Source organism: Loxodonta africana, chromosome 23 (genome assembly GCF_030014295.1).
Source record: "Loxodonta africana isolate mLoxAfr1 chromosome 23, mLoxAfr1.hap2, whole genome shotgun sequence".
NCBI lineage: Eukaryota > Metazoa > Chordata > Mammalia > Proboscidea > Elephantidae > Loxodonta > Loxodonta africana.
The window spans coordinates 26,620,133-26,643,663 of NC_087364.1; positions in this window are offsets into that span (position 1 = coordinate 26,620,133).

Below are 23,531 nucleotides of genomic sequence, written 5' to 3' on the forward strand. Positions count from 1 at the left end.
CTTTTAAAATTTATTGAGATTTGATTTGTACCATATCTTTGAAGATGTTCCATATGTACTTGAGAGGAATGTTTATTCTACTACTGTTGGGTGGAGTGTTCTATAAATGCCTGTTATATTTGTTGGTTTATTCTTATTCACTTTTGAAACCAGTAATGCTGCATTAAGGTTTAAAACAGCTCTTTGTAAGATGTACTAATAAATTCTACAACAGAACAGGATTCTGAAAACTTGAGATTTGTGAAAAATACTTATGACAGAAATTGGAATAAAATTTTATTATTTTTTATCACCAATGGGAAACATGAAAACATGTCATTATGAAGTATAAACAGAAAATCATAAAGAAAGAATAGGCTGAGATAGAAAATGTAAAGAAGATGAAAGGAAAATAGTATTTGGAGCAATAAGAAAAATTTCCAAGGAAAATGAAAACAACAAATAGCAGAATTAAAATAATGTAAGAAGGAGTAGAGTGCAATTCTGTGACCAAATATTTAATTAGCAGTATAGTGGATATATTTGAAAGGCTTTTCAAATGCAGAAGAAAAAGAGAACAGTGACAGTTATGAAGACTAAGAAATGGAGATTCAACATGAATACTACAGGTTTTCTGAGAAAGAATGGAAGACAATTGGGATAAAAACAATAATTACAGTCATAATAAAAAGTTCCTGTTTTTATTTTCTAAAAAATATACTGGAGTTAGGCAATTTTAAGGTGCTCATTGGGTTTTAGGAAAATTTGAAGAAAATTGACTTATGCTGTGCCATATTCTGGCAATTAAAAAAAATTACTAGGGTTTTTAAAATCCTGGGAGCAAAAATGGGATTAAAGATGCGCTTAAGCTGACAAAGAAAAAGACTTTATAATGAGGGTATTATGGTATGAATATTTGTATGTTATACCTCAACATAAAGAAAACTAAAATCTTCACAACTGGACCAATAAACAACATCATGATAAATGGAGAAAATATTGAAGTTTTCAAGGATTTCATTTTACCTGGATCCACAATCAACACCCATGGATGTGGCACAGTCAAGAAATCAAATGTATTGCATTGGGCAAATCTGTTGCAAAGACCCTTTTAAAGTATTAAAAAGCAAAGATGTCACTCTGAGGACTAAGGTGCACCTGACCCAAGCCACAGTGTTTTCAATCACATCATATGCATGTAAAGCTCGACAATGAATAAGGAAGACCGAAGCAGAATTGATGCCTTTGAATTATGGTGTTGGCAAAGAATTATGAATATACCAAGGACTGCCAGAAGAATGAACCAAGTCTGTCATGGAAGAAATGCAGCCAGAATTCTCCTTAGAAGTGAGGATGGCAAGTATTCATCTCATGTACTTTGGACATGTTATCAGGAGGGATCAGTCCTTGGAGAAGGACATCACGGTTGGTAAGGCAGAGGGTCAGTGAAAGAGAGGAAGACCTTCAACAAGATGGATTGACACAGTGGCTGCAATGACGGGCTCAAGAATAGCAACAATTTTTTTTTTTAATTAACTTTTATTAAGCTTCAAGTGAACATTTACAATTCCAATCAGTCTGTCACATGTAAGTTTACATACATCTTACTCCCTTCTCCCACTTGCTCTCCCCCTATTCAGTCAGCCCTTTCAGTCTCTCCTTTCGTGACAATTTTGCCAGCTTCCCTCTCTCTCTATCTTCCCATCCCCCCTCCAGTCAAGAGTTGCCAACACACTCTCAAGTGTCCACCTGATTTAATTAGCTCACTCTTCATCAGCATCTCTCTCCCACCCCACTGACCAGTCCCTTTCATGTCTGATGAGTTGTCTTCGGAGATGATTCCTGTCCTGTGCCAACAGAAGGTCTGGAGACCATGGCCGCCGGATTCCTCTAGTCGCAGTCAGACCATTAAGTATGGTCTTTTTATGAGAATTTGGGGTCTGCATCCCACTGATCTCCTGCTCCCTCAGGCGTCCTCTGCTGTGCTCCCTGTCAGGGCAGTCATCGATTGTGGCCGGGCACCAACTGGTTCTTCTGGTTTCAGGATGATGTAGGTCTCTGGTTCATGTGGCCCTTTCTGTCTCTTGGGTTCTTTGTTGTCGTGTGACCTTGGTGTTCTTCATTTTCCTTTGCTCCAAGTGGGTTGAGACCAATTGATGCATCTTAGATGGCCGCTTGTTAGCATTTAAGACCCCAGATGCCACATTTCAAAGTGGGATGCCGAATGTTTTCATAATAGAATTATTTTGCCAATTGACTTAGAAGTCCCCTCAAACCATGTTCCCCAGACCCCCGCCCCTGCTCCGCTGACCTTTGAAGCATTCATTTTATCCCGGAAACCTCTGTAATAGCAACAATTTTGAGCCTGGTGCAAGACCGGTGCTTTGTTCCATTGTATGTAGGGTTGCTATGAGTCAGAGCCGGCTTGATGGCATCTAACAACATGTTTATACCAGAGCTGAACATTTGAACTCAAAATAATATTGCATTGAATATAAAGGGAATAGATGGTACAAAACATGTGCCACTAATTATTCATAAAGAAGATAACATATAAGTTAAAAATAATTCATTTGAAATACATTTTACCTACAATACTATATTTTAAATAAGAAAGATCAGGATGTTGAAGAAAATAATAGAGTAGGGAAGTAAAACGGTGTTTATTTAGTTTTCTTACACAGGAGGTACTAAAAAGTCTTGTTTCATTGACTTAGACAATACAAATATATCGATTAAGATTACTTTTCAAAAGCTTAAAGATAACCATTAGGAGAAACAAAAACACATCATAGACTCAGTTAATAACTAGAAAAGATATAAATGACCAAAATGCATTCTATGTATTGTTATTGGTTGCCAATGAGTTGGCTCTGACTCGTGGTGATCTACGTACAGCAGAATGAAATGCTGCCCAGCCCTATGCCTTCTTCACTGTTGTTGTTAAATAAAAAAGTGAGATACAAAACTACACATACAACATGAACCTAAGTTTCTAATGTATATGTATATAAAAAAATAAATAAATAAAATGTATAATTATGTAGACAGAAAATTTTAAAAAATTTAACAGCTGTTGTATCTGGGTAATAGAGCAATGACTGATTCTAATTTTCTCCCATGTTCATTTCTGTGTTTCTAAGCTGTCTAAAAATATTTGTACATGACATATGCAAACACACAAAAACCTACCTAATTCTTTTTTTTTTTTTTTAATTCAAATATGAAATCCCACATACAGTATTAATGTGGGTCAGTATAGTCCAGCATCATTTGGCCATCATTCTTCACTGGTAACAGTAAATAAGAAGATTGATAAAAATCCTGAAATCACTATCAATACAAAGTTGGATAGAAAAGGAAAATTTGTCTTAATGGCAGACAGGAATCCATATGCCAAGGTAAAACATTAAAAAGTTATTAAAAGCATCTCTGCCAAGTTGAAAGCCATAAATACAATTCCAATAACTGGAGCTTGATTCATAGAAGGGAACATTCTCCCTCATATAAAGAGCACAGGGAATTGCTTTCAGATCATCACAGTGTCAGAGTGCAGTCTCTCACATGTACAGATCCAGGAATTTGGGGTTCCACACAAGCTGAGGATACTGATTGGTGGTTATCCCCTTCACCCTTGGTTCGCCTAGTGGGTTTCATCAAGAAGATCAAATACCCTTACTTTTACAGCAGAGATGCATCAGACAGCTGGCTTTTGATGAATAGAAATGAGATTGGCAGCTTCCTAATTAATAAAGCAGGGCTTTTTCTGACCAGTTCCTTCAGGTTCAAATGCCTGCTGAGAATTTGCATCTCTAACGAGTTTCCAGGCTATGCTAATGCTTCTGGTTAGGAATCAATTTTGAGAAACACTTAGTAAAGCCAGCCCCAACTCCACTGCCGTCAATTCTGACTCATAGCAACCCCATAGGGTTTCCAAGGCTGTAAAAATCTAAGCAAAAAGACTTCCAAATCTTTCTCCCACAGAGCCACTGGTGGTTTCAAACTGCCAACATTTCGCTAGCAGTTGATTGCTTTCACCACTGCACCTCCAGGCTTCTTACTAATAGAGCAGTAGTTCTCAAAATTTATTATGCGTAACAACCACCTGGTGGTCTTGTTAAACTGTAGATTCTGATTCAGTATATCTGGGATAGAAATGCAATTTTTCATCAGGGTTTGAACCAGAAGAACTAGTTCAAAGCCCTGGAATAAAGTGACTTAATAAGTATCACTTTTGACCAGGTGGGCTTGAAGTGGACCTAGGGATACTCCTAAACCTTCTGTAGGCTGGTCACAACTGATCTAAATTCACTTAAGCATCCTATTCCTTACTAAATTTCTTAATGCTAAAACCGGGTGCAAGTAAGTGTCCTTGAATGCAAAGTTAACATTGGTTCAGTGAAACCTAATGATAATTAGTAACACTGAAATGATATACACAGGAAAACCATTCACTTTTTAATCCTACTTTCCTTTTTAACTTTCACAGCTTTGAAAGCATCATATGCCCAGTATAAGCCAACAGTACTCTGCCAGCCCAGCCCTCTGATGCCCCACAGCCTATAATGGACTAAAACACTTAATTGGAAGAGCATACTTACCCCTGCAAAAACCTCAGCCACAACAGCTAATTAGTAAAAAACATTATCAGAACAACTCTCAAAATGGTTATTGCAGGAGAAAAAAAATTCTTCTAAAATATGCCTATGTAATTTGTCATAGGAACTAATCAAGAATATGTTCTTTTTTGTTTTGTTTTGGGTTTATTATTATTATTATTGGGATCTGGACTAATATGGCATTCCTGTTTAGCAATGCTATCCAATCTACACATTTATTTTGCTTCTTTAGTAATTACCAAAACCATTACAAAAATATGCATGAAAATAATGGTTAACTCAAATTCACTTAGAACATTAGCTATATCCAAGTGTTAATATTGTACTTGTTTTTGGTACTGAAACATGAAATCTAATTGGATCATCACAGCTACAAGGATGCCAACCAATATAAAAAGGCAGGATACATGAAACATCAGAATGTCGTTGTTGCTGCTATTGCTAGTTGTTGGCACCGATTCATGGTGATCTTACGTACAACAGAACAAAAAGTTGCCCAGTCCTGTGCCATCTTCATGTTTTTTGATATATTTGAGTCCATCTTGGACTTTTTCTCATGATTGCTCTTTCCTGATTATGTGTCCAAAGTAAGCAAGCAGAAGTCTCATCATCCTCACTTCTTGAATAACATTTTTAATTTCTTCAACTGCTTTATCTGTGTGTTCCTTGGCTTGTTCTGCGTATTGCCTGATCTCCTTCCTGATCTCATTCCTAATGTCTTGAAGAGTTCTGTACATTAATCTTCTGTATTCTGCATCTGGTAATTCCAGGAATACACCTTCATCCAGAAGATCCCTTGATTCTTTGTTTTGAGAGCTTGTTAAAGTGATCATGGTCTGCTTCTTTATGTGATTTGATATTGACTGTTGTCTCCGAGCCATCTATAAGTTATTGTATTAGTTTATCTTATGTTTGCTTACCATATCCTAGCTTCTTGCTTTGCTTTGTTTTGATATGCCCAAATAGGTTGCTTGAGTGAGCTAGCTTCATTATTTTTGCCTTTGGAGCTCTAACTTCCTGTCACCAGATGGCTAAAGCTGTTATCAGGTATATGAGTTTATGAACCCATTCACTTTTCTTGTATGGATTCAGCTCAGGTGTCCAGGTAGTTGTTCATCAAGTGTGTGGTACGGGCTGTCCTACAGTCTTAGAGGGGCAGGGATGATTGGTGTAGGTACAGGTATCTGGTTGCAGTAGGGAGTCATACTCTGAACAAGGCAGGGGGCTGACAACTGTCCCCCAAGTGTCTGTGAGGAAAGCATGTCCCTGTTCCCTAGAGTGGAAAGGTGGGTGAGTTCTGTAGACGGACCATGGACACCCAAAGCTTTTGGTTGTAAGGACTGGGAGGTACCAGTTATCCTTGGACCTCTGTCACAGGTGGTTGGGTGATGTGAGTGGAGCCACCAGTCCTTAGGCCCCTGATGTGGGTAGGTGAGGACCCTGTTTAATAAGCAAAGTGGTGTCACACAACAAACATCCACCTCTCCACCACACAGCTGGAACAGTTGCAGTCTGCCAACAAGGGCCTATTCTCCTGAAATAGACACACACAAGCTCGTCCAGGGGGGAAAGGTTTTCAAAAGCTACAGACCATTTATGCCTGGACAGGAACCATTTCTGTCCTGAGCTCCCCAGGTTAGTGGAGCTGGCAGATTATCTTTTCCCATAGTTCTGAATTTATTCCTTCTCCAAGGCTGGGAGAATGACTCAGGACACACAACAGAACCTATATCAAGCCCAGAGAAATCGACAGCCACTGAAGCAGGCTTCAGGGCTGGGGGCACAGTAAAATATCCACAAGTACTTAGCTTTTGCCAAGATCGCCATTCTTTTCTGGTTCCAGAGGTGTGAGAAGGCTGTGAGTAGGCTGTTTCTCCCTGAGGAAACTGCGGCTGAAAGCTACCAGCAGCCTGCGATAGCAGCTCCCAGGAGTGGTACCTGAGGGATCCCAGTGATTCAGGTCCAGTAACTCCTCTCTGCTTCTGAACCATCTCTCCCTCCCCCTGCCACTCAGTCCATTTTCTAACTTTGCCTGTGATGTTCAGGGTTCCTAGCTTGTCATAAATATAATTGTTTCACTTTTTTTTTTTTTTTGGTCTTTGTTGTAAGAGGGATCTCTGGATGCATCTGACTACTCTCCCATTTTGTCCTGCCTCCCATCCTCACTTCTAAGGAGCATTCTCATCATATTTCCTCTGAGATTGATTTGTTTGTTCTTCTGGCAATCTATGGTGTATTCTTTGCTCACACCACAATTTGAAGGCATTAATTCTTCTTTCTTCTTTTTTTCATTGTCCTGCTTTTAAATGCATATGAGGCAATTGAAAAGACCATGGATAAGATGACTAATCATCATAATAAATACCGTTTAAAATTTTTTTTTGTTGAGCTTTAAGTGAAAGTTTACAAATCAAGTCAGTCTCTCACACATATACACCTTGCTACACACTTCCAATTACTCTCCCCCTAATGAGACAGCCGCTGTCTCCCTCTACTCTCTCTTTTCATGTCCATTTCACCAGCTTCTAACCCCCTCCACCCTCTCATCTCCCCTCCAGGCAGGAGATGCCAACATAGTCTCAAGTGCCCACCCTATCCAAGAAGCTCACTCCTCACCAGCATCCCTCTCCAACCCATTGTCCAGTCCAATCCATGTGTGAAGAGTTGGCTTCGGGAATGGTTCCTGTCCTGGCCCAACAGAAGGTCTGGGGACCATGACCACTGGGGTCCTTCCAGTCTCAGTCAGACCATTAAGTCTGGTCTAACGAGAATTTGGGGTCTGCATTCCACTGCTCTCCTGTTCCCTCAGGGGTTCTATGTTGTGTTCCCTGTCAGGGCAGTCATTGGTTGTAGCCGGGCACCATCTAGTTCTTCTGGTCTCAGGATGATGTAGTCTCTGGTTCATGTGGCCCTTTCTGTTTCTTGGGCTGTAATAACTCTGTGTCCTTGGTGTTCTTCATTCTCCTTTGATCCAGGTGGGTTGAGACCCATGGATACATCTTAAATGGCTGCTTGCTAGCGTTTAAGACCTCAGGCGCCACTCTTCAAAGTGGGATGCAGAATGTTTTCTTAATAGATGTTATTATGCCAATTGACTTAGATGTCCCCTGAAATCATGGCCCCCAGACCCCTGCCCCTGCTATGCTGGCCTTCGAAGCAGTCAGTTTATTCAGGAAATTTCATTGCTTTTGGTTTAGTCCAACTGTGCTGACCTCCCCTGTACTGTGTGCTCTTTCCCTTCACCTAAAGTAGTTCTTATCTACTATCTAATTAGTGAATGCCCCTCTCCCACCCTCTCTCCCTCCCCTCTCTCGTAACCACAAAGGAATGTTTTATTCTCAGTTTAAACTGTTTCTCAAGTTCTTATAATAGTGGTCTTCTACAATATTTCTCCTTTTGCAACTAATTTCACTCAGTCTAATGCCTTCCAGGTTCCTCCATGTTATGAAATGTTTCACAGATTCATCACTGATCTTTATCGATGTGTAGTATTCCATTGTGTGAATATACCATATTTTATTTATCCATTCATCCATTGATGGGCACCTTGGTTGCTTCCATGTTTTTGCTATTGTAAACAATGCTGCAGTAAACATAGGTGTGCATATATCTGTTCGTGTAAAGGCTCTTATTTTTCTAGGATATATTCCAAGGAGTGGGACTGCTGGATCGTATGGTAGTTCTATTTCTAGCTTTTTTTAAAAAAGCACCAAATCGATTTCCAAAGTGGTTGTACCATTTGACATTCCCACCGGCAGCGTAGAAGTGTTCCAATCTCTCCACATCTTCTCCAACATTTATTATTTTGTGTTTCTTGGATTAATGCCAGCCTTGCTGGAGTGAGATGAAATCTCATTGTAGTTTTGATCTGCACTTCTGTAATGGCTAATGATCGTGAACACTTCCTTATGTATCTGTTAGCTACCTGAATGCCTTCTTTAGTGAAGTGTCTATTCATATCTTTTGCCCATTTTTTAATTGGGTTATTTGTCTTTTTGTAGTTGAGTTTTTGCAGTATCACGTAGATTTTAGAGATCAGGCGCTGACTGGAAATGTCATAGCTAAAAGCTTTTTCCCAGTCTGTAGGTAGTCTTTTTCCTCTTTTGGTGAAGTCTTTGGATGAGAATAGGTGTTTGATTTTTAGGAGCTCCCAGTTATCTAGTTTTTCTTCTGCATTCTTAATAATATTTTATATGCTCTTTATGACATGTATTAGGGCTCCTAACATTGTCCCTATATTTTCTTCCATGATCTTTATCGTTTCAGATTTAGGCCTTTGATCCATTTTGAGCTAATTTTTGTGCATGGAGTGAGGTATGGGTCTTGTTTCTTTTTTTTGCAGTTGAATATCCAGTTATGCCAGCACCATTTTTTAAAAAGACTGTCTTTTCCCCATTTAACTGTTTTGGAGCCTTTGTCAAATATCAACTGCTCATATATGGATGGATTTATGGCTGGATTCTCAATTCTGTTCCATTGGTCTATGTATCTGTTGTTGTACCAGTACCAGGCTGTTTTGACTACTGTGGTGGTATAATAGGTTCTAAAATCAGGTAAAGTAAGGCCTCCCACTTTGTTCTTCTTTTTCAGTAATGCCTTATTTATCCAGGGCCTCTTTCCCTTCCATATGAAGTTGGTAAATGTTTCTCCATCTCTTTAAAGAATGTCATTGGGATTTGGATCAGAATCGCATTAAATGTATAGATCGCTTTTGGTAGATTAGACATTTTTATAATGTTAAGTCTTCCCATCCATGAGCAAGGTATGTTCTTCCACTTATGTAAGTGTCTTTTGGTTTCTTGCAGAAGCATACTGTAGTTTTCTTTGCATCAGTCTTTTACATCTCTAGTAAGATTTATTCTTAAGTATTTTATCTTCTTGGGGGCTACTGTAAATGGCATTGATTTGCTGATTTCCCCTTCAATGTTATTTTTGTTGGTGTAGAGGAACCCAACTGATTTTTGTATGTTTATCTAGTATCCCGATACTCTGCTGAACTCTTCTATTAGTTTCAGTAGTTTTCTGGAGGATTCCTTAGGGTTTTCTGTGTATAAGATCATGTCATCTGCAAATAGAGATACTTTTACTTCTTCCTTGCCAATATGGATGCCCTTTATTTCTTTATCTAGCCTAATTGCTCTGGCTAGGGCTTCCAGCACAATGCTGAATAAGAGTGGTGATAAAGGGCATCCTTTTCTGTTTCCCGATCTCAATGGAAATGTTTTCAGGCTCTCTCCATTTAGGGTGATGCTGGCTGTTGGCTTTGTATAAATGCCCTTTATTATGTTGAGGAATTTTCCTTCTATTCCTATTTTGCTGCGAGTTTTTATCATCAATGAATGTTGAACTTTGTCAAATGCTTTTTCTGCATCAATTGATAAAATCATGTGATTCTTGTCTTTTGTTTTATTTATGTGGTGGATTACATTAATTGTTTTTCTAATGTTGAACCATCCCTGCATACTTGGTCATGGTGAATTACTTTTTTGATATGTTGTTGAATTCTATTGGCTAGAATTTTGTTGAGGATTTTTGCATCTACGTTCATGAGGGATATAGGTCTACGATTTTCTTTTCTTGTGGTGTCTTTACCTGGTTTTTGTATCAGGGTTATGGTGGCTTCATAGAATGAGTTTGGTAGTATTCTGTCCTTTTCTATGCTCTGAAATACCTTTAGTAGTAGTGGTGTTAAGTCTTCTCTGAAAGTTTGCTAGAACTCTGCAGTGAAGCTGTCCGGGCCAGGGCTTTTTTTGTTGTTGTTGGGAGTTTTTTGATTACCTTTTCAATCTCTTCTTTTGCTATGGGTCTATTTAGTTGTTTTACCTCTGTTTTAGTTTAGGTAGGTAGTGTGTTTCTAGGAATTCATCCATTTCTTCTAGGTTTCCAAATTTGTTGGAGTATATTTTTTCATAGTAATCTGATATGATTCTTTTAATTCCAGTTGGGTCTGTTGTAATATCGCCCCTCTCATTTCTTATTTGGGTTATTTTCTTCCTCTGCTGTTTTTCTTTTGTCAGTTTGGAGGGTGGTTTATCAATTTTATTTTTAATCTTCTGAATTCCTGATTGCTGTCTGTCTATGGATTTTTCCAGCTTATTAAACTTTTCATTATGTTCCGGAATAATCTTTCTAATTTCTTCAGTTGCTTTATCTGTGTGTTCCTTGGCTTGTTCTGTGTATTGCCCCATTTCCTTCCTGATGTCTTGAAGGGTTCTGTATATTAAACTTTTGTATTCTGGCTCTGGTAATTCCAGGAATGCACTTTCATCTAGAAGATCCCTGGATTCTTTGTTTTGAGAGCCTGTTGAGGCTATCATGGTCTGTTTCTTTATGTGACTTTATATTGACTGTTGTCTCCGAGCCATCTATAAGTTATTGTATTAGTTTATGTTTGCTTACTGTGTCGTAGCTGCTTGCTTTGTTTTGTTTTGGTATACCCCTATGGGTTGCTTGAGTGAGCTAGCTTGATTATTTTCACTTTTGGAGCTCTGGCGTCCTGTCCCTAGCTGGCTAGAGCTGTTATCAGGTATATCAGTGTAGGAGTCCATTCGGTTTTCTTGTATGAATTCAGCTGAGGTTTCCAGGTAGCTGATCATCAAGTGTGTGGCACAGGCTCTGTCCTACCGTCTTAGAGGGGCAGAGATGATTGGCATATATACCAGTATCTGATTGCAGCAGGGGGTCACACTCTGAACAAGGCAGGAGCTGAGAACCGACCCCCAAGTGTCTCTGAGGAAAATGCATCTCTGTTCCCTAGGGCACACCAGTTGGTGGTTTCTGCAGGGGGACCATGGGCACCCAAAGTTTTTGGTTGTAAGGATTGGGAGGTACCAGTTATCTTTGGACCCCTGTCACGGGTGGTGGTTGACCTGAGTGGAGCTACCAGTCCTTAGGTCCCTGATGTGGGTAGGTGAGGACCTTGTTTAATAAGCAAAGCAATGTCAAATGTCAAACACCCACCTCTCCACCGCACAGCTGAAATGGTTAGAGTTTGCCAACAAGGGCCTATTCTCCCAAATTAGGCCCACACAGGTCCATGCAGAAGAGAAAGGTGCTCAAAGTCCATTGATGGTTTATGCCTGGATAGGAGCCACTTCTGTCCTGAGCTCCCCTAGTTAATGGAGCTAGCCAATGATTTTTCCCCCCAGTTGCAAATTTTTTCCTTCCCCAAGTCTGGGAGGATGGCTCTAGGTGCTCACCAGGGTCTATCTCAGGCCCAGGGATTCAGCCGCTGAAGCCACCTTGGGGGTGGGGGGGGGGCACAGTAAAATATACTCAAGTACTTATCTTTTGCTGAGAGCGACGTTCTCCTCAGGTTCCGGAGGTGTGAGTAGTCTGCGTGGCTGGCTTCTTCTCCCTGAGGAAACTGTGGCCAAATGCTAGTACCGGCCCGCTGCCACCGTTCTGGGAATGGTGCCTGAGGGCTCCCCATGATTCAGGTCTGGTAACTCCTCTCCATTTCTGAACTGTCTCTTCCTCCCCTTGCCCCTCAGTTCATTGTCTAAGCTTGGCTTTGATCCTCAGGGCTCCCAGCTTATCACAAATATACTCGTTTTACTTGTTTTTGGGGGTCTTTGTTGTGAAGTTGGTTCTGCGGAAGCGTCTGTCTATTTCGCCATCTTGGCTCCATCTCCTAAATGCCATTTTTTTTTATGTTACTGAAATGACTGATTAAAATGTCAATATCTTTTAAACTACATCCAAGGGAATTGGAATTAATAAAAATTACTTTATTAAAAAAAAAAGTTAATTTGAGCAAACACTGCCAGTGCCCTGCCCATATGCCTCAGACTGTCCATGTGGCTGGTGGACTTCCACCTGCTCACATCTGTATCTGTTCCTAAGGGTGTCCAGTTCCTGACAATGGAAGGCTGCTCTGGGCATAGGTAATGCAGGCTGCCAAGGACAGGGAAGGAACCCTCCATGAGTAGCCCTGAACCAACTTTCAGAATTTAGTGTTTAAATACAGCAGCTTTGTCGTCTGTCGGGAGGAAATATTCTGAGCTCCATGTTTTGTAACACATCACAGAGTTTCCCTGTGGGCTTAAACTCCAATTTCCCACTGTGATAATGCACCTTTTATTGGTCAACTTCCATTGCCTTATCACTTCCCCATCCCCCTTCTTGTGACCATGAAACCCCCCACCTGCCAATAAACTATACACATCAAATCCTTATCTCAGTGTCTGATTCTGGGGGAACCTAAATGAAGACACAAAGTAAACAACAATGACAACAATAACTTTTTGAAAATAGATTTTATTTTTTAGAGCAGTTCGAGGTTTATAGAGAAATGTGCAGAAAGTACATAGAGTTCCCCTACACCCTGTTTCTCCTTCTGTGTAGTTTCTCCATTTATTAACATCTTGCATTCCTGTGGTACATTTGTTACAACTGATGTCCATAGTTTACCTCGTGATTCCCTCTTTGTATCACACAGTCCTATGGGTTTTGACAAATGTATGATATCATGTGTCCACCATTCACTGCCTTAAAAATGCCCTGTGTTCCACATATTCGTCTCTCCATTCTTCCCCATGAACTCCTGGTGACTACTGATCTTTTTACTGTCTCTATCTTTTTACTGTCTCTATATAGTTTTGCCTTTTCCAGAATGTTATATGTTTGGAATCATACAGTACGTAGCTTTTTCAGACTGGTTTCTTTCACTTAGCAATATGTATTTAAGGTTCTTCCATGTCTTTTCATAGCTTGATAGCTTATTTTTTATATGACTGAATAATATTCCATTGTATTCCTCTACCACAATTTGTTTATTCTTTCAATGACTTTTTATTGAGTTCTATTTAATGCAAGGTTCCAGGCTAAATATCAGGAATTCAGTGATGACTGGAACCCTGTCCATACTTGTGAGCTCACAACACATTTTAGTATTATCATAGGTGTTGATCTTATTAAATATACTAAGATTTTGGAGATGATGGATATTATAAAACAGGAATGCGATGTGGTGAACTGAAGCATCTGGACTTACACTTGCATTATGACCCAGAATTCAGAGGATCAGGTAATTCTGAACAACAAATACTTTCTTATTCTAGACTCATCGGAGGAAATACCAGCATCAAACAAACATAGAAACATACAAATTGGAAACAAAGTCTGTGGACCTGAAGAGTGAGCCCTACTGTTTTGTGACTTGAACAGAACTGAGTATGGGCTTTATGCTTTTTGTCACACCCCTCCAAATTATAGCACATATCACCAAAGTAGCCATATAGCTTCCAGGGAGTGAGACCTCAGTTAGGGTAGCAAGAAAGCTGGCTATTTTTTCCTTGATAGACATGAAATAAGTGTCTGAATGTTGATGAAGCTTTGGAGTACAATTCAGAGAAAATAAATCTCCATTAACCCCGAGTTATAAAAACATAAGGCAAGGTAGTCTTTTGACAGATGAAGCCTAGATGTATTATAGATAAGATACTTTATAAATACAAACTCCAACTACACTCTCCAGGGCTCAAGGCCAACCCTAGGTACACAGTACAGCTCCACAACCTGTCACATCTACCCAAGGACGATTCTCAGACCCTCCAATAGCTGCCCTCTTTCCAACCATCTAAATATGCAGAAGGTGGGAGGGGTTGAAGGGAATCATAGAAAACTGTTGAAAATGCCAGAAGCATCTGTTCTTGATTAGTGTAAAGAACCAGGTTCCAGTTTGCTGCCAGGTGCCTTGACTCATCGACCATGCCCTCTCTCCTATGAAGGATTCAAGAACCAAAAGATCCATTTTTGTTTTAGGCAAAAACGGAGTATCAAAAAAATTCTGTAAAACATTGAAATACTGTCATCTAACCAGAAGACAAGGAACCGTCCAGGATCCGGGAAGAAGTCAGGCATTCTCTTCAAAACCATCATGCTTGTCTCACGTACTCACAGATGTAGATTCCCAGAAGAAGCTCTTTCTGTACTGCCCTTTCCCCACCACAACCTATATTTTTCCTCCTCCTAGAAAAGTCCTACCAGTTACCCAGACATACTCACCATAAAGAGATAATAAAATGTTAAATATTTCTTTGGTTTCAAGCTTTGAAAAAACGAATAGCCACAGAAAGTGCATATAATATACTTCTTATGAATTTTCAGGGTATAAGAAAGTCCTGGGCCTGGGCCAAAATAAGGGGTATTGAGCTACCCAAAATGACTTGGCTAGTCACTGGGATAAGAAAGGCACTGTTCATGAAGTATTCATTGGCTCGGTAAGAACAGTCGCCTTCCTGTTGGCAAAGAAGTCATAAGGGAAGCCATGTGAAGACCCTGCTGTTTCTCCCACCTGTGACCATTATCCCTCGAGTTGTTTATTACTACATGCGAAAAGCAGAACTCTCCAGATGGCAGCATGGGATAGAGTCTAGACATCATTTATTGGCCACCGACTAGTGGAAACAAATCTGCAGAATCGACTTTTTTTCTCCTCTTGGACTTTTCCCCCAATTTCACCACTTGTTTTACATTGCACACTCTGAGAAGTTAAATGACCCTGACACTTAGAATTACTCAAAAGCTAAGAGGATATTCCCAACTCTGTCAGGAATGGCTCCTTTTCGCTGAGACAGTAACTCTTGCCAATTGCTCCCTCAGAAAAACCTGCAATTGCTATCATTTCTGTGTTGTGTTTTCCTAGTTCTCTTAGAAGGTTGTTCGACTGGTGAGTAGTAATTGATCACAGTACATCCAATAGCAGCTATTTCTCCCACTGGCAATATTGCTGAAAGATTCTTCTAGTCTTGAATATGTTTTACTTCATCCATTTAACAGAACTTTACCAAGTGCCAAGTGATCTGGAAAGCCCTAGAAATACAAAGTCAAAAACAAAACAACCCCCATGAATCTATACTCAGGTTGGCATGACAGATAAACAAATCGACAATTTCAGGACACTTCGGTGTGACCTGGCCATTGCTTACCCCTCCATCATCATATCCCACCTTTTCTCTGTCACTGTTAATGCTCAGCCATGCTGGACTTCTCCAATTTGCTCAGATATGACAATGCTGCTTTTGCCTCCAGCCTTAGGCATACACTGTACTTGAACCCTGGAGTGCTCTTCCCAGCTTTTCATCTGGCAAATATCTATTTATCCTTTAGGTCTCAGCTGAGATGACACTTCATCAAAGAAGCCTTCCCAGACCCCCCAGAACTGAGATAGGCCTTCCTCCAGAGTGCTCCCTCAGAACAACGTGCTTCTCCCACCACTTCATATCAGCTGGGCTCTATGAGAGCAGGGTATCTCTGGGATATTACATCATGTCTGGTACATACGAGGCAATCAAAAAATATAGAATGAGTGAATAAATAGATAAGAGTTATGAAGAAGTTATTACCCAATGTCTGCTTACTCTGAATGCTTGCCTAAATAGTTTTATGGAATAGTGTAGAGTTTCTTTGGTCTTAGGAATCCTATAATTTTATGAAACCTGGGTTAAACAAAATGAAACAGATTTATTTACTGTAAAATGCTCAGAACCTTCATATAGTAGCATTCAATGGCAATCTCTAAAAGGGAGCTTTGTGAAGAATCACCCAAGCTTATTTGGGCCAAAGAAGCCTTTCATAACATACACACTTATTCAACAAGTCCTCATGGATTTCCTGCCATGTTGCAGGCACTGTCCACGGCCCTGAGGAGACAGGCCTTGAGCAGACAAGGCCCTATCCTCAAAGAACAGGCTTTCCAGTCAGGGGAGACAGTCAGTAAACAAACAAAAAATTCAACAAACTCTTGATCAGTGCTGTGCAGAAAAGAAAATGCTCAATGAAGTACTGATTGGAAGGGCTGGCTTCTTTAGAAAGAGCGATCAGGGAACACTCTCTCAACAGGTACATAAAAAAAAAAAAGTCCATAATGCAAAGACCTGAAGAAAGAGCATTCCAGGATATAAGGCAGAGCAGGTATAATGGTCCTGACAGGAGATCAAGTCCAGTGTATTAAAGAACAGAAAGTCAGAAAGAAAGTCCAAAGGAGCTGAAGTCTGAGAGAAATGAAAGGGGATTGATAAGAAATGAGTAAGGTCTGAGAAGAAACCAGTTGTAGTAGACACTGACTAATGAACCCTGCTACTTTGGGTTTTCGATGGCTGATTTTTCAAAGTTTGATCACCAGGCCTTTCTTCCGAGGTGCCCCTGGGTGGACTCAAGCCACCAACCTTTCAGTTAGCAGCCAAACGCATTAGCTGTTGTAGTACCCTGAGAGGAAACAAAAGAGGTAATACAAGGTAATACTAAATTGCGAAGCTATTGAAAGGTCTTAAGCATGGGTTATATGATATGAATAGTGTTTTTAAATATTGTTCTGATAACTTCTTTTGACATCTTTAAAGTTATTATTATCTACTTCTGGGTGGCATGAATGGTTAAGTTCTCGACTACTAGCTGAAGGGTTGAAGGTTTGAACCCACCTGGAGACATCTTGGGAGGCAGACCTGGTGACCTGCTTCCGAATTATCACAGCTTTGAAAACTCTCTGGACCAGTTCTACTCTGTGCACAGGGGGATGCCATGAGTTAGAATCAACCCAACGGTAACTGACAACAACAGCAGCAAAGTTATTATTAAAGAATTGAAAGAACATTCAGGAAAAAAAAAGTGAAATACAAAACAAAAGCAATAAAGATCAGCAGTGAAATTAGCAAAAATTATTCTGACATCAAAGCGTGAGAACAACGGAAAAATTCAGAACATACCAAAAACTGCAACTCATTTAGAGAAAGAGACAATGTCAAAAAGAGATAATGAATAGGTTCTTGGGCTGCATGGTAATCCACTTGATAAAGAGTAAATCATATGAGCATACTGGAACAATATTTAAATTTCTTGCTGACGTTGACAGATACAATAAAAACTCTTAAGACACCACCTCTATGAGCACATGGGTGTCCACAGTTCAAACCGTATATAATGTGAGTCACTATCCAAGAACCCTTACAAGGACTGGAACCCTTACAGCTCACATATGAAAGAAACTTCATAAAATAGACACCCAAATTTGACAGCAATCCTAAAAATTTACATCACCAGTGATGACAACGAAGCTAAAACTAACTTTTCTGAATTATTTCAGTCAACCACGTTGGAAAAATATACTAAACTATTATTTTTTATTTTCTTTTTAGACAGTGATTTTACAAAATAGTTGTCATATAATGAAACAAAGACAAAAAAGCCAAACAATTTATAGAACAAAATGTTATAAAGGTGTGTTAGGCAACTGATGAATCTTACTTTTCTGCATTTTATGTTTGTAGCTTTTTTTTTAATTTGTTGTGTCAATCCTCTCTCTTGAACAAGTATTTACTTTTGTACTAATTGTTATATTTGTAACTTTATGTTCTTTTATATTTCATTCTTGAAAAGAGCACTGGAAAACCTAGATGCTCCCTGCATGGGGGTGTGGGACACCCTGACCTGTTCCAGGAACGGGAGAGATAGTGTCTGGCTGGTGTATGAATTGGGAAAACTGAATTGGGTAAAACCAGAAACCAAACCAGTCACTGTCAAGTTGATTCTGGCTCATGACGATCCCGTGTGTATCAGAGTAGAATTACGCTCCGTAAGGTTTTCAGTGGCTGTGACCTTTTGGGAGCAGATCTCCACAATTGTCTTTTGAGTAGCCTCTGTGTGGGTTTGAACCACCAACTTTTCAGTCAGTAGTGAAGTGCTTACCATTTAGGCCACCCAGGGATTCTATGGATTGTGTACAGGCGAGTAACAGACACAAAAGGAAACAGAAGAACAAAGTATCAAATTACAGCTTTTAAAATTAAAATATCAGTTTTCAAGATTTAAAATTTACATCTAAATTAATGGACAGGCCAAAGAACATAGCCGAGCATTTAGGGTTGAGCAGGCTATCTGAGACTGATCTAGAAGGAAGACCACCCACAGTTCAGCTAGTTTCCCAGTGTGGCAAAAAATTCAACAAAACGTTTAGGCATCGTGATATTAACTTTCCTGTGTAAAATTCACATATTACATCCTGAGAATCGTATCAGTCTTGTTAATTAAAAGAATATATTATATTCCGAGATTATTTGAAACAAATCACAAGAGTAAATTTCATCCCTCGAAATACCCTCGAGTAGATTTCGACTCAGAGCGACCCTACAGAACAGGGTAGAACCGCCCACAGGGTTTCAAAGGCTGTATTCTTTACGGAAGCAGAATGGTAAATGTTTCTCTCTCAGAGCAGCTGGTGGGTTTGAAATGTTGGCCTTTCTTCTAACGGCCGGCCAAGGGCTCCTTTGTAAATATCACACAAGTATAAGTCACAATTTCAGTAGGGCTTATTTTGTGCTCAGAAACTTCATAACCTGGGGTAAAACAATACGGATGCCATAAGGACAAGTCCTGTGAATTAGAGGGATTGCACCATGAACAGCCACTATGTAAATAAAAAGTAACATGGGGAAAAATGTGGCATAAGATACTGTATTCACCTGAGACTCCTGGGGCAGAGGAAAAGAATGAGAATGCAGACCAGGGAGGTGTGAGAGATAGGTTGCATCTCATTTTCTCAACGGGATAATTCCTTGATAGGGGCTGGAGTTTCTGACTAATAACAGCACGACAATTACTGCTCTTGCCTCACTAAAAATGGTATCTGTATATAAACAAGGCAAAGCAAGAATTAATTTTTTTTAATTTAATTTAGAAAAATAAAATGCAATATAGTGCTGCAGAAAGTTACTGTCTGAATTCTTAAAATGTTTATGTCATTTTCCCTGAAAAGATATGAAGGGATAAAGCAATATCCAAATAAGCATAATGGAATTAAAATATTTTGATGAAGATATATTTAAAATGTATTGCTAAAGATTTCATATGTAGAGACTATTACCATTTTTCAAAATTTGCATTTACTTATTTTTGGATAAGTGATGCATTCATACAGTTCATAAATCAAGAGAACCAAAACTTTGTATGGTGAAAAGTCCCCCTCCTGGCCCCGTCTCCCAGCCGCGAAGTTCCCTCCCCAGAGGCAACCAATGCTAACCAATTTCTTGCTAATTGTTCCGGAGATATTCTGTCCATTATAAAAATATGTGTACATTTTATTTTTGTTTTTGCACAAATGCTCACAATATTGTGCACCTTCTTTCACTCAACAACAGAAGAGAAATATTCTTACATCAGTACTTCAAAAATATAATTGGTTTTTATGAATGCAGAAGAGTATAGTGTATGTTATAAATAAAGCAAACCTACTATTGATGGATATTTAGGCAGAACTAGGACTGTGAGGGAAAGTAGTGGTTAAGAGCTATGGCTGCTAATCAAAAGGTCAGCAGTTCAAATCCACCAGGCACTCTTTGGAAACTCTATGGGGAGTTCTACTCTGTCCTACAGGGTCGCTATGAGTCAGAATCGACTCGACGGCAATGGGCAGTAGTAGCAGGTAGGTCTCTGAGATACTAAAACATTATATAAATCTACAATGATTAAAACTGACATGAGAATTGATAAAGAAATCAATGGAACAGAATATTAAGTCCAAACATAAGCCTTGGTGTTTTGAGTATGTTTCTTATTAAATTTACTTCAGATTATTTTATCTTCTGTGTTGGTATTATATTGCGAGTTCTATATAGATTCTGTAAATCTCTGTATGTGGATTTCAAATGCAACTACCTATTGTTGTAACAGGTTTTTAGTTAATTCTCCAGGATATTATCCAATCTGACAAAAAATAAAATTGTACCTTGCATTTTTCTAATGATAATTTTTTTAACTTCATTATCTTGTCAAACTTCATTGGCTTATACCTTTAGTAAAATGATAAATTACAGTGACAATAAACGTGGTCTTGTTTCTTAATTTAATGGGAAAGTTCTAATATTTTCCCTTATTAATTATGAGGTTAGCTTTGGTGTTATTGTAAATATATTTTATCATGTCAATGAAGAACCCATTTATATTTGTTTCATTAAGAATTTTCTTTTTATCAAGATTGGCTATTGCATTTGTTTATATTTTTTAATATCTACAGACATTTTCATATGATATTCCTGCTCAGACTTATTTATCTGGATGTGACATTAATAGATTCATTAATATTTAAACAAGCTTGCATTCCTGAAATAAAACTACTGATCATGGCATATTATCCTTTTAATATGCACCTAGATCCTACTTGTTAATTTTTTAAAGTTTTTGCATTGATATTCATAATAATATCAGTCTTTTGTCCATTTTTAATCATTGTTGGGTTTTTTCGTTTGTTTCAGGGTGATGAGGAAGTCTGGTTATAGCAGGACCCCCTGCCAACAGGCCAACCCGTGTTCCAGGTGCCTGCAGAGACAAGGAGCGCTGGCCTGGTGGCTGCAGTCAGAGGGACCCTCCCCCTTGCTGGTGCCGCCAGGCCACTTTGTGTTTTCAGTGGGACTTGCATCAGATCCAAGGGAGGAATGAGCATACCTATGCTGTCTTCTGTGGCTAGGTTGGTGGCAGGAGACTCCAGGCCTGAGTTGCCTTCATTTGTTGAATGAAGGGTCCTAAGACATCAGCCCTCCAGGCTGTTCCTCAAATTCTGAGGTCCCTAGCGTTCCTCCTTTTGGCATTCTGTTGCTTTCTTTCAAAGTCTATAGTTGTACTTGGCAGGGAGGAGCCAGAAGAGCCAAGTCCACGCCATCTAGTCCAGACCAGAAGCCCTGGGAGAATTCTATGTCACAATCCATACTTTCATTGCACTGTTGTTTTGTTAACTGAGTGAATATTAAATGAAATTACAACACTCACAATAGGGATGCCATTCATATCAATCTCAGTGACAATGGATTTAAGTAAGAAGACACATTTTCCTTCTCTAAGTTTATTTGAAAGTGGGCCAATAGTAAAGTGAGCATCAACAAAGTGATCAGAGAATTACACAGCTCCCACTTATTAGTCTAAACGTTGGTAAGTCTGGCTTCTCTTTTGTTCTTAAGACCTGTTTTTTTTACGGTGAACAAATTTGGCTTTTGGATTGTTTCTCTTCTAATAAACAGCCAAGATTTCTCCATCTCTTATCCCTATGCCTTATATGGGTATATCCCTTCTATTCATATTGTCCTGTAATAATTTTGTTAAAATGATGTCACACAATAATTGCCCCTTCACTACACTGAGATCCTAAAAATCCATTAGGTTGATATAGCCAAGATGCTTTGTAACAAGGTCTAAAATGCTGGCTTTACTACTCCTAAAATTTTTTGGTACTTAAAATAACTAGACTTTCAGTGGAAGTAAGGGTCTTTTGGGGTATGATTTGTGAGTCATATAGATGGTTCACAAATGTATACACTGAAGTGGGATGTGCAGAGGCAAATAGTACTTGTTTATTTCTTGGAGTTCCTCTGATTTTTCGATCTGGTGAGTTTGGTCTGATCCAAAAATTTAAATATTTCTTTAGATAAATTTTCAGTGTTTTATATCTCCTTGGGTCCCTGGGTAGTGCAAATGGTTTGTGCTCTACTACTAATCCAAAGGTTGGTGGTTCAAACCCACCAAATGGCACCTCAGAAGAAAAGGCCTGAAAATATGCTTCCATAAAGGTTATAGCCAAGAAACCCTATGGAGAAGTTCTACTCTGTAACATATGGGTTTGCCATGAGTCAGAATTGACTTAGACAACAGGGTATTTTTTTGTTTTTATATCTCCTTCTCCTCCTGCTCTTCTCCAAGATAATGTCTAGGCATTTTCAGGCAGAATCTTTGTACACTTGATGTGGCCTGAGGAGCTGCAGGTCGGCGGCCTGGGATACCATAATATTCTCCAGTCTCTGCTGTGGAGTGGGCAATCTGGCCCATTCGCTGTGCCAATGACAGGGTGGTATGCCTGATCCCACGTCCATCTAGGCATTGTGAAGGTACCTTTCATGAAATCCATGGTCCTAGCCACCTGCCCCATGTCATGAAGATTTAGCAAGCTGGAACTTTACTCTCAATCAGTCCCTGATTTCCTTCAGGGGTTTTTGTATCTCCTGAACACACAGGCAGTGGGAACAGGAAACTGACCTCACACTTACCTATTTCCCTCAGTGTCTGTGCCAATAATGTGTCGGGCTGGGCAGGCGTGAGCATAGCTTCTCCTGGAGAGGAACAGCCTACTAGCTATAGCATACCCCACCCCCCCAACCGGAAATATTCTTGGGTTTTTGCCCTACCTCTTTCTGCAAACCCACCACCCCTCTGGGGTTTTAGTTGAATAAGGGAAAAATGAGGACACACATTGACCTTTCCACCCTAATTCTTTCTTTTTTCTCACTCCCTTCAGCTACCTTGCCAGAAAAAGAGGGGACTCTTCACTCTCCTTCTGTCAGGAAGGGCTATTCTCAGCCTTGTGCTATCTTTCTTTCTCAAGTAGAATTCATTCTTTGGGACTCTAATGGCATTTTTTTTTTTTTTAATGGCATTAGTGTGTGGGGAGAAACCTGCTTGTCAAGAAAGGAGTACACATCCGAAGATATTTCCAAAGTTTTGTACCTATGATATATCTATGCCTTTTCTGATTTATTTTGTGCTTTGCATCTGAATCACTTTCTTTGCCACACCCCATGCACTCTCAACAAAATTCTTTAGTTTACATAATATTGACTAGAGTGTGTGAAGGTGTATATATGCATCTAAACTTTAAGAGAAGTATTAAAAAGGAGTTAAAATTGGCAACAACAGTCTTAATAATAATACATACAACACTGTCATTTTCCTGCCGTAGTAACACTGGAGGCATGTTCAAACATTTATCAATATTCAGTACTGAGTTTTCCACAAAGTGTTTACTCTCATCCCTAATTAATTCTACCTTTCAACAAGAAATTTAGGATTGGCTGCTCTTGTTATCCCATTCTTACATGTCAGGGAACTGAAGCAGGGAGGTTAATTAAATGACTTACCCTGATACCCGTAGGCTATGTTGGCAAGGCTGTGTATTAA